General features: G+C 37.0%; 1 protein-coding gene across 4 annotated transcripts in view; it reads left to right on the forward strand.

The window, feature by feature from the left end:
• The first annotated feature begins 1,711 nt into the window (after nucleotides 1-1,711).
• Nucleotides 1,712-12,429, forward strand: part of gcgrb (glucagon receptor b) — a 91,850-nt gene continuing 81,132 nt past the window's right edge. For all 4 annotated transcript variants that reach the window (XM_030148790.1, XM_030148780.1, XM_030148809.1 and 1 more), the window contains exon 1: nucleotides 1,712-1,981. The gene's annotated coding sequence lies outside the window, so the exon portion shown is untranslated. The remainder of the gene's footprint in view (nucleotides 1,982-12,429) is intronic.

The following is a 12,429-nucleotide window of genomic DNA, read 5'->3' on the forward strand; positions in this document are numbered from 1 at the left end:
GTCCTTGATTTCTAAACGCTCATGGGTCTGATGGAAACACGGACAAAAACGCACACCTCCCTTTAGTTTTGTAAATGTAATTTCATGTGCATTTTTTTTTATATACATTTATGTTTTAAACTGGGCAGATGTAAAAATACGAGTCTGTTTTTGCATAATGGCATAAATATCTATGGATGTGTCCCTTTTTTCCTGAATAACAATGTGTTGAAATAACCAAATGACATCCAGGAAAGTTTTTTTTTTTTTTTTTTTTTTTTTTAACATTAGTCTAATTAGCTTGAAATATTGAAACAGCATGATGCAACATTTTTTCCACATGCATTTTTATTTATTTTATTTGATAATGGAATGCCATTTGCGGTATTTTTAACCCTTTCATGCACGAATTATGAGAACCTTAATCAAAATTTTTTCCTGAGTGTGTTATTCCTCTTTAGGCATGAAAAAAACAATGCGATTGAAAATTTTCTTCTGAAAAATAAATAAATTAATTAAAAAAAAAATAAATAAAAAAAAATCTTATGAACCTATTTTTCATCAAGTTGCAAAAATGTCCAGTCAGCTGGACACCACATGTTTAATTTTTAACGCACAGAAACATGTATTTACTGATAAGTTGTGTGAAAACTATGGGGAGGGCTTGTGATTCTGGGGGTTTATGCTCAGGAGAGATCTACATAATGTTACCAACTCATGTCAGAAAATGTATCTTTAACCCTTTCATGCATAGTGGTCACTACAGTGGACTGCTATTCTACAGCTGTTCTCTTGTATATTCATGGATTTTGTTGTTTTAGTTGCATATCAACCAACACAGTGGACACTTAAGCACCATCCCACAATACACTGCAATTCATACCATTCCTGTAACTTTGCAGTTCTTGAGAAACGTGATCTGTAGCAACATATTTGAGTGTAAATCAATTGCTAATTGTTATTAGATTGTAATTAACAGTTTTTTTTTAAAGTTGTTGTGTTTTATTGTTTTGTTGTTTTTTTTTGCATATTATTTGGGTAATAGCTACTATTATAGTATGTTAAAATGTGAGAAAACATCAGATTAGCAGCATAAAAAAAAAAAAAAAATCAGAGTTTTCACACAGTATGACAATATGTTTCTTTGCTTCAAAAATTAAATGCATGGTGTCCAGGTGAGTGGACATTTTTGTAAGGTTCATTAAAAAAAAAAAAAAAAAAAAAAAATCTAAAGTCACATTGTTTTTTCATGCCTAAAGAGGAATAAAAACACTCAGGGGGAAAAAAAAAAAAATCTTGATTAAGGTTCTCATAATTCATGCATGAAAGGGTTAATAAAGATATTTGTAAAAAAAACAAAACAAAACAAAACAAAACAACAACAACAACAAAAAAAAACAACGAAATCCATGAAAATACAAGAGAACAGCTGTAGAATAGCTGTCCACTGTAGTGACCAGTATGCATGGAAGGTTAAAGCTATGCCACTCTTGTCCCCTCCAGAGGACTAACATACATTCCTGGCTCTTAAGAGGACGTTTATGGATATTTATTTGCTTTATTAGAATTTTACTTCCACAGTTGCTTCTTCTTAACTTATCCCAACCACTTCAGATTCACTCGTTACCCTCTGTGACGTATATTTTGAAAGCTGACAGCGGAAGTCACCGTGTGCATTGTGCGTCATTTGGCATAAATGCGCGCTCGGAGCCTCAGCAGTGGAGTAGTCCGTTCCAACCTGACTTGCTTCGGTGCGCACTGCAAGAGGAGATAGATTTAACTTAGAAACCTCACCAAAAGTGAGCTAAACAGGCGCAAAGTGTACTTATTTAGACAGACTTCTTGTTTTCCCTTCATATTTGCACTACTATTTCCGGACCTTCTGGACACTGCTTATGCGTCTCCGGTGCGCTCCCCGGACTGGACCAGCGGTGATGGGACACTCTGAGAGATGAGCAGCGGGCGGTGTGGGGGGATCAGAGGAGGAGGTCTGCACGCATAGGTAAGACCAGTGATCCTCATGTTGACTGGATAAAAGATCATTCCTGTTTGGGTCTTCCTGAAACAATATTTAAAGTTAACTAACATCCTCCGCTGGTTCCAGAATAGTTGAGCTCAGCCTTAAGTTTCTGTCCACCACAGTTACTCTGAGTGAAACAACACAACCAGACCTTAATACGCGTAATGGATGAGATTTGTGGTTTTTACGCGCATGTCGCCTCATCCTGTGATGGAATTGACTAACATTGTTCAGACACAGTCACCTGTTTTCTCACATCTTTACAATGTGGAATCAAAGAATTTATTACTGCACCAGCTTAATTCATGATACACCAAGTTTTACCATAAAGACCCAGTGTTACTTTTCTGAAGTGATTTGCCACCAGTTATTATTATATTATCCTCTGTATTTTGGGTATTGGGTATTTATTTATTTATTTTTTTTACAGTGTAAATCATGTTTTTTCCTGTATTAAATTCACCGATCATGCGGATGTTGGAACTGCTACAAAAGTCACACTAGGTCCTTATGGGTTTAGTGTTTTATCACCGTTTATTGTAATATTATCCCTTTTAGTTTGAGTTTTTTCAGTGTGAATCATATATTTCCCTGTATTTAATTCACTGATCATGCATGTTCATAAAAGCTCAGATTAAAGTTGAGGGTTATTATATCAAAAACAGAAAAAAACTGAAGAAAATGTGACTTTTCAGCAAATCTGTCATTAGCTGAACAGACACCAAGTCTATCATCCACTGTCATTGATCCAACTCCATGGGTTTTACTGGTGAATCAATATTGTAGAAGATGATGGTGTTTCCACAGTAACTACAGAGCCTCTGAATGTCCAGATGGGTCATATCTGATGACCATGAAAAGATTGCCAACTGCATTTTACACCAATTATTTCAATGTACTGATAGGCTTAGTGGTTCAGAAGTTATCAAACATTTTAGATCAGTAGATGCTTTTGGTTGCCAGTGGCTGTCTGGGTCTTTATCTGTTAACATCATGGAGAAGCTTCTAATATGAATTGTTGGTTGGCAAGAAATTAATATTGTGAGATGTTGATCTAGAAATATGAAAAAGGAGACATGGTATCACTTGAATTTCATTATGAAATGTTTTTTATCAGGTTGTTGCTTTCTCTTTCATTTCATTCCCAAATATGGGCTTTACACTGTCTGTGCTGGTGTTTTTGTGGCTGCAAATGAACCATCATGGTGTGGCTGGTGGAATGATGAGAAAATGACAGAGCATAGGGAAATAGTTTTATTTTGTTTTATATTTCGTGAATATGGAATAATCTGAAATCACAAGGCATCACACAATGATTTGTGTTGGTGAATCCTAATAAAACATTAACACACTGATTGGTAATCATCTATAATAGTCTGTCTCTGCTGGTTGTTTTGCCTCTGCATGCTGAAAAGTGTTTTCTTTTTTTCTTTAATGTAAACAGGATCCTGTGATATTACTTAAGGGACTCAGTGTCCCTGTGGTCATCAGCACTTAGTTTAATGTATAGAAAATACATTAGCAGAAATCAACCTGATAATTACATATAGAACTAAGATAAAAACTGACTTAATGGGAACAGATTTAAAACTAAAGCGTTAAACCCATTTCCTGCTTGATTTCATGTCATTTCTTATTGTATGAATGTGTTTTGACACCTCAGGGACAAATTTCACGTTTGAAAAGTGGAAGCTGGACTCCTGCGTTGACCATTTGAAAATTGTTTCTGCTCTAACGTGGCTTAACAGCAGCTGATGTGATTAGCCTTTACAGAAGCTTATCCCACTAGCATATATGTTATTTCATCTTACCCATTTTACAGATTATGCTGTGCCCTTGCATCCAAAAATGGATGGTTGTTTGATGACGCACTCAAACAAACAGTTTATGCTTGTGTTTGCACCCGGTTTTCGGAGCCCCTTACCCTTTCTCGTCCTTTCACCCCTTTTATGTTTCCTTTCACTCACTAAGAAGTAATATCCTAAGTTGTCCTGCCTGAGGGTTCAGTGGTTTCCGCAGACATCAGATCACTCTTTTGTAATGGTATGATGGCTAGAGATTTGATTTTCCTGGTCAGGATGGGCCACCACACACACAGGGAACATTTACAAAGGACAAATATTGATTCACAGACATTGCTCTTAAACCATGACATAAACAAAGTGAGGTAATGCCTTTTTTTCCATTAACATCTTCCTCCTGACATGAGAGCTGTTGTCAAAAGCAGAGATTTAATTGGCAAAACCTTTCAATCAGTGAACTGCACTTTTGTGAAATAAACATGAGCAGGTTTCATTCAGTGCAGCTGTGGAGTTTGGTTGGAATAAAGTGAGAGCTTTTAACCCATTACTTTGGGCACCATTCACATATTAGACTCCCTCAGTTCTAACACCTAATTCCCGCTCAATGAGTGACATTTTCAGCCTTGATGTTCGGAATCTGTAACCTGCATACTATGTGTAGAGTAATAATACTTCATTCCATGTTGTTAACCTCAATATGCTGCTGTCATATATCTGTCTGCTACACTGTCTCTCCCTCTTTGTCACCTGAAAATAATAGCCCCTTGGGAACATTTCATCTTTACTCTGGAACAACGTCTGTGTAAACGAAATGGTGGGATCATTTGGACCCAACTTTATCTGTAACGCCTCTGGAGGTAGTAACAGAACTGTGATAAAGGAATCATGATTCCAAAACACTATGTAAAAGGAACATCCCTTGTTCTGCAACCAAGGTGTGACATTTTGATGGTGTATTGTGTGTGCGACTCCCTGCGCTGGGGGATTTAAAAATGAGCACAGGCCGTGTTCAGTAAACAAACATATCATTGTGACCAGAAAGATGTTGAACTGGGGAGAGATCTGCGAGCGGTTGTCACTTTGGGTGGAGGACTCTATTCATGCTAACATTTGTGGAATGGTTAAAGACGGGCTGACTCTGGAGAGGTTAGCAACACCGCTATACTTGGGGTATTTCTGATGTGCAAGTTTGTCGCGGACCGAGCAGTCAAAGCACAAAACACAGGTTTAAAGTTCTGACAAAAATGATTTATTTTCCCAGAAAAAATGTCTTTACAAAACAAATAACTAAAATCAGTTATAGGGCCCTTAAAAGAGGTCAACAAAATATAACTGTTGAAGAAAATGCTAACAAAACTAGACATCAATTCAACTAATGCCGCGTTTCCACTACATGGAACCTGCTTGACTCAGGTGCCAGGTCCTATTCCTGGAGACCATTTCCATCACAGGACACTAGCAACTTTACAGTACCTGGACGTCATAGCAATGTGGCGGGTTACTTGCATGTAATCTGCTCAGAGTTGTTGATAAACTCACTCGTTACGTGTTGTCTCGTCAAGCTCATGCTGAATTTTAACATCTGAACCTCCTCGACCGTCCATGGTGTAGTTGTGCGGGCTGTCACCATGTGGATTAACCTACTGCTATATTTACTATAAACTTTCGCATCTGTTTTTTGTAAAACGGCGGGTCACAGAGACAACTCTCTGACCAATCAGTGGTCTGCAGAGTTTATACATCACGTTTTAGTATCTGTTCCCCTGTCTTGGAACCTCAGCAGAGGTGATACCAAAAAAACTAGTGCTGGGTACCAGAATCCAAGTGTTTTTTTGTAATGGAAACGCAAAAAGGCCGAGTCGAGTCGAGCCAGTACCACATAGTGGAAACATGGAATAACGGACCTGCCAGGCTGAGACACAGGGGCAACATATAAACTAATGGATCAAACCACAGTCAACACACAGGGGGAAAGTAAATAGACATAAACTAAGACTAACACAAAGAAACCCTAATCCCCTCCTGATGTACAAGCTCATGATCTGGTCCATGGGAGGGTCTTCCCCATAAAACCCTTCTCCACCCTCAGCCCCATCTTTTGTCTCTAAGCAGGAAATGCCACCCAGCAGCCAGGTAACTCAAAGAAAAGAAAATGAATTAATAGCAAAATGACAGTGTAAACTAAATGTGCACGCTCCATCTAGCGACAGTGTATTATCAAAGTGCCAATAAACCCGTTTTAAACAAAACAAACTGAGTGTTAGGTGCACAGCAAGTGACTGCAACTCAGCATAACTCAACATGTGGTGATAGTGTTTGTAAGTGTGACTGCTGTAACCTTTTGTGTGGCTGTGGGCACTACCATCACAAAGTTAAACGTCACAGCATACACTGCACTGCGTCACCACCCCTTTGATTCTGGAACACAGGTCCAGCCTGTCTCACCTCTGTTACTCCTTTGTCTTGGCTGTGGAAATCAGTCAGTGGTGCAAAAAAGGTGGGATCACCATCTCACCTTTTTCCAGGATCTTTGTGTAAAAGCGGCCACTGTCTGTAGTTCAATGAGGAAATGCAAGCAGTACCTGAACGTAGACCCAGCTCGGTTCTTGTATATCTGTGTGGCCTGTTGTTGCTGGTATTGTGTCATAAACACATTGTTGTTGTTTTTGAGGAACCTTAAGATAAACCAGCCTGAGACAGAAAAAAATCAACTATCATTTGGCCAAAAAGATATTCATGCTTAAATCAAAACAAAACTATAACACAACACCCAAACATAATATATGTGTCAGTCACTAAATATATGCTAATTGCCATTTTGTATTAAACTAAATAATAAATTATTACACACCTGGAATATAAGGAGACTATACCATCATGTTTAGTCCAGTCTTTTACCACTAGTACAGACTCCTTATTCCTGTTACTACAAATCAATGAAGACAAGCTGTCCAGGTGCATGATAAGATGTCAGTGATAGATTGTAGAGCTCTTAGAACATTACTTGGGTAGGAGTGGATGTGATTTCAATGTCATTACTCTCAGTTCTATAATCAGAGTGAGTATGTCTGATGTGAAAAACAAAAGAACAATGACTGTGAAAACCAAATCTGAAGTCACTGCATTCAAAGCTGAGGTCAGCAACGCTCATCAAACAGGAATGGAAAACTGCAGGAAACACACTCTGGGTTGTAGATCACTTTCTGCATCAAAAAGAAATAGATCATGTTGACAGATATTGTCAGAGCAATAGCTGCTTTCAGAGGAAATTGCAAAAATGTAAAAAAAAAAAAAAAAAAAAAAGAAAAAAAAAAAGTGTTGTATCTCCCAGTGGTGAAGAAGAGTTTTTAAAAATGTCTTGGATGTCCAGGTGAAACATTGCTGTAGTTTTTGACTGACACATAGACCTGATTGCAATACCTCTATGGACAGTGAGAATAACAACAGCCAGAATACAGAAAAAGGAGTGTAAAACTAGTTTTCAGGGTGTTACAAGGTTTCGGAGATGAACAAAACTGACTTTGACAGAAGGAAACAGAATTTCACACTCACTAACCGTACGCACACGACACAGAAAGACACACATACTGTACATACAAGTACTTATTTGTAACAGATCAGCTGAGTCTTAGAGATGAGGCGTGATCAGAAGGTTTATATAAAAAGCACTGCATATTTAACACAGACTCCTCTAATTGACTTCTCTGTTACTTATTTACTAAGGAAGAGAAAGAGATCATGCAAGTATCACATTAGTCACAGACACACTACCAACCCACACATCATGTCTTTACACATCTGTTCAGGCTGTACACTGAAGCCTGGTTTGTTCTTATGTGTCAGGTGTGATCATGTTGCCTGTGTTAACTACCGCTGTGGGTCTGGGGGTTATGGTGAACGTAGGCTTCAGTACAGGTGACGTATATAACACATGGGAGTTACAGTAGGTTTTGAATGACTAACCCATAAAGACCCAGTGCTGCGTTTGTGGCAGTTCCCAAATGAATGTTTCTCTATTTTTAACCTTTCCTAAGAAATTTATCTCCATTTACACTGACATTATGTTCTGTATTTTGCCTTTTTCAGTGAAAATCCAATATTTTCCCAGATTTAATTTACTGATCATGCAGATGCAGTATATCTCTGTCAGAGGGGTACATCTGTGGAATAATCTGGACCAAAACTTTAGAATGTCTTCTTCAATTTGTGCATTTAAAATGATGTATAAGTCCAGTATAATAACAAAATATAGAACATTATCTGAGTCAGTGAATATCTAGTTATAATATAGAAGAATGCATAAAATAAGATATTATTGTCATTAATTATTTAATACAGACTACCATGATTAGGAGATATTATCACATCTATCAATAATTGTATTTGTAGTAAATATTTAAAGTGCATACAAATATTATAGTTTAAATTAAAAAAAGGTTGATTATGCAAATCTGATTGTGTATGAGGTGACTAAAAAAGTCCATGTGAATGGTTTGTATGAATGCTTTGTGTTATTGTAAATAAATAAATAAATACATAAATAAATGTGTGTGTGTGTGTGTGTGTTTGAAAAAAAGTGTGTTAACAAAACAAATGACTTTGGTCACCATAGGATATTTGGCTCTTTATGGGTTAAAATGTGGAAGTTGCTGCTGAAACCAACTGTTTTTTTCAGCCACTTATAAAAACAGATCTTTACTGTGATCACCACATGAAGACTTAACGTCATCAAATGTATTCTCAGTTCTGTTGATAATGTGTTTAGTTTGACCTTTAACTATAAAATGAAAACATCAGCGTTGATAATCATAACTATCAGAACACAGTTTGGTGTGCCACACTAGTCTGCATCTTACCATAGGCATCAAGTGTCAAGTGCATGACTACAGGTGTGCAGAAACAGATTTAGGGGCAATTATTTGTCTTAAGGCACCTACAGATTGTGAGATTCTAGCAGCCTTATGAGTTTATGGGCCACTTCACCGTCTCACATGGATCTAATAAACCTGGTTACAACATGTCTGCAGACTGTATGACACATGTTCTGATTCATAGGTTATGATACACGTCACTGAACAAGAGTAAAACATCATCAGCACACACTGTCTATCTCTGCTGCTATATTTGCAAACAATTAAACTATGCTAAAGATCATGCTGCTGCAATAATAGTATTTCTTTTTATAGAAAATATGTAGAAGAGCTTGGGATGACAATTTTACAGAGAAAGACTGGGTTCAGTCTTTATACCATACATAGACATATATGTTGCACTGTGTATCAGAGTATCACTTCATGCTGCATTTCTATTGGTTGTAATGTAGCTGTCATGGTATAGAGGTTATAGCCAACTTGGAGCTTTTTTCTGGGTGAAATAGTGAAAGCACCTGTTTGCGCGCCTTTCAACGCAAATGACGAGCAAACATTGGGTGAGCGAATGCAGAGGCTTAACGGATGCAAAAGCCATTTCTGGGCTCATTGTATTCGCTATTTGCTCACTTTTTGTGTTGAAGGGTGCGCTAATGGGTGCGTTCACTATTTAACCCACATACAAGCCCCTGGGGGCCCCTGGGACTCGTTTTTGGGCTCGCTCATTAAATCATTAAGCCCAGCACAACGCAAAGTGCGTCCATTTAACGCATTTTGCACTATCCCAGTCTTGGGCTCGTTCACTAATTCATTAACCCCGATGCAACGTAAAATGCGTTATCCCATTTCTGAGCTAGTTGGTTAAAAGTCAGCATTCACTAAGGGCCGCGTTACAGGGTGGATTTTAATGCAGACCTTACAGGTGTGCGTTACAATGATAATATATTCTTATAGCTTCATTTCACTTTATGTCTGTCATGTATTTCCTTTGACATATTATTTACATTTGAAAATAAGTTTTTTTTTTTTTATCTTTTTTGAGCAATGTAACAGTACATGCAAAGGAACAGAATTACAGTGCATTCATTATACATTGTTTTTAACGGAAGTTTGACAGTATCTTTGACGATATCAGATTTTTCCCCTGGACATTTTGCACCGACAAAAGCAAATTTACCATGTGAGGATTGATCCGCTCACTGAATTTTATTCTCTGCATTGATTTATGGATATCTTTAGAATATTTTAGAACAAAGTACAGCAGAGGACAGAGTGGGTGTGGCTTTGAAAGATGAATGAATGAGAGTGGTATGGGGGCGCAGCCTTAGGCTTCAGCCATGGTCCACACACGGATCCACTGTCTCAACAGATCATGCAGATTTGTAGGCCTGCTGGCGTCATTATTTTCACTATCATCATCATCATCATCGTCATCATCATCATCAGCATCATCATCATCATCATCATCAGCATCATCATCATCATCATCAGCATCATCATCATCATGTCTTCTAGGGTGATTTTCCTCATGCCTTAAATGGAATTTAAGAGGTCTTTTGTTTGCTCATTTGGAAACTTAAACTTCTCTTGAATAAGGCTACAATAGCAATTTGATAGTAGGCCTAACCTGATATTTTGTCCTTTCATTGTAGGTGGCAGACCTTCTATTAATTCTGGTAATGGTTGTAGGTCTATACTTTTGAGTTAATAACTGAAATCTGTGATCAGACTACAGTGACCCATCCATGAGCAACATTAGACCATAAGAAGACTATTAGAATGTCTGTCAATGTCACTTGTCATTTTGTTAGTCCCATTGTGAGATACTTATTCTGAATTTCTGACACTGTCAGCCTTGGTTGTAAGGCTGCACCAGTACATACCAGGCTTAATTTATAAATATCCCTCGGAAAAAATAAGTCTAGATACACCTTACGATAGGATCTGACTATAGGTTGAAGTTTATAGTTTGAAAAACACAATGTTCAAGTTGTAAAAATCAGTAAGTGTGGAAATTTAACCAGAGGAAGTAACATGTTCTAACTGATAACAAGTGGTTTTCCAAGCAATTTGCTTCAGTGCACGTGGGGGGTGTTTGTGTTGGTGAACGTGATTAATTACAAGTAACAAAAAGAAATTGTTTTCAATTTATGGGTGGGAAACAAGGCCAGAATCGTCTACCACAATAAAAACATGTAATATTATAGCATAATGCAGTAATTAGGCAAAGCACATTAATATTATATTGCTCATTGCTTTATTTTGGCCGGTCACAATCCTAATGTTAACATTTAAAATATTTTGTGTCCTCTGTGTTTGTTGGTGTTACCGAGATCTGCAGTTCTCATCTATTAAATTAACTTGCAACCTTTTTGACAATCGATAATCCATTTCAATTATAGAAATTTATCTGATTTCTGCAGGAGCTGAATCATCAGGTTTTCATCATCAGGTTTGAAGATGCGCACCATCCTCCTAAAAATAGATGAACCTGACATTGTTCAGTGCTGTTTCACAAAAACACATTAAACCACTTTTCTAAATTTCCAACACAGAATAGGGCAATAGAATCATATCCCAGTCTCATATGACACAGCCTCATCAACCATCAATCATGTATTTAACCCAAAAACCTACATCATGGAGGACATTTCCTACATCCACAATAGACACAAGACGTAGGTGCAGAAGTCTTGAATTATGCTGAAAGACAACTCCAGAATGTTGGTCTGGTCATGCGAAAACATCAACTATCAAAAACTAAATTTGAATATATTCCATTTTCTTTCCTTCTCTGTAATGACTAAAGTGAACATTGATGAGGTTTTGGAACATTGTAGGATAACATTATGGTTTAGGAAATATATATTTTCACTATTTTCATGGTTTTATGGATCAAAGAAATGATCATTTAATTGAGGAAAAAAAAATCATCAGATTAATTGATAATGAAAATAACCCTTAGTTAACAGCCCTAGTGTTATGTTAATGTAAATATACTATATGTACTGTGTGGACCAGTCAAAACATATAATATGAATAAAATGAAATGATTGTCATGCACTATTGATGAGTTAACAGCCAGTGTGGCACACAGTTCTCAGAATAAAATAATCTAGGATAAAGCTCTAGATGGTGCTGTAAAATGCGTTTAAAAAATGAACAAAAATAATGATAATATTTACTTATAATAACTGATAATCTGTCCATCTGCCTATCTGTCATCACATCCAGAAAAATTATAACTTGTGACAAGTTGTGTTTTTTACTATTTTGTGTGGTCATCATTGTTTTTCTGAATTAGAAACCAATTCAGTGTTTTTTTTTAAATCAACTATTTGTAAACTACTTCAGAAACTAGTTCTCTTCTCCACTGTCAATGTAAAATGATAATAAAACAAAGCCGACATCTCTAATAAACATTGCATTTGGAGATATAACAAATAAAGAAGCGAACATTGACACATACATACATTGTTATATGGTACATATTGAACTTTGGCATTTTTTCCATTTTCTGTTGTAGAAATAAAAGGTAAATAGCTGTCTGTAGGGTGTGCTGCGTTCATGTGTGTATGTTTTTCACGCTTGCTCAAATACGCTGAAAGAAAGTCTGCTCTATAAACATGATCATTTATTTAATCAACACTTACACAGACTGGTTTGTGACGCATACCATGAACTCATGAACACACACGCACGCACGCACGCACGCACACACACACACACACACACACACACAGATTTCAGTCAGAACAGA

The sequence above is a fragment of the Sphaeramia orbicularis genome, chromosome 1 (assembly GCF_902148855.1).
Source record: "Sphaeramia orbicularis chromosome 1, fSphaOr1.1, whole genome shotgun sequence".
Classification (NCBI taxonomy): domain Eukaryota; kingdom Metazoa; phylum Chordata; class Actinopteri; order Kurtiformes; family Apogonidae; genus Sphaeramia; species Sphaeramia orbicularis.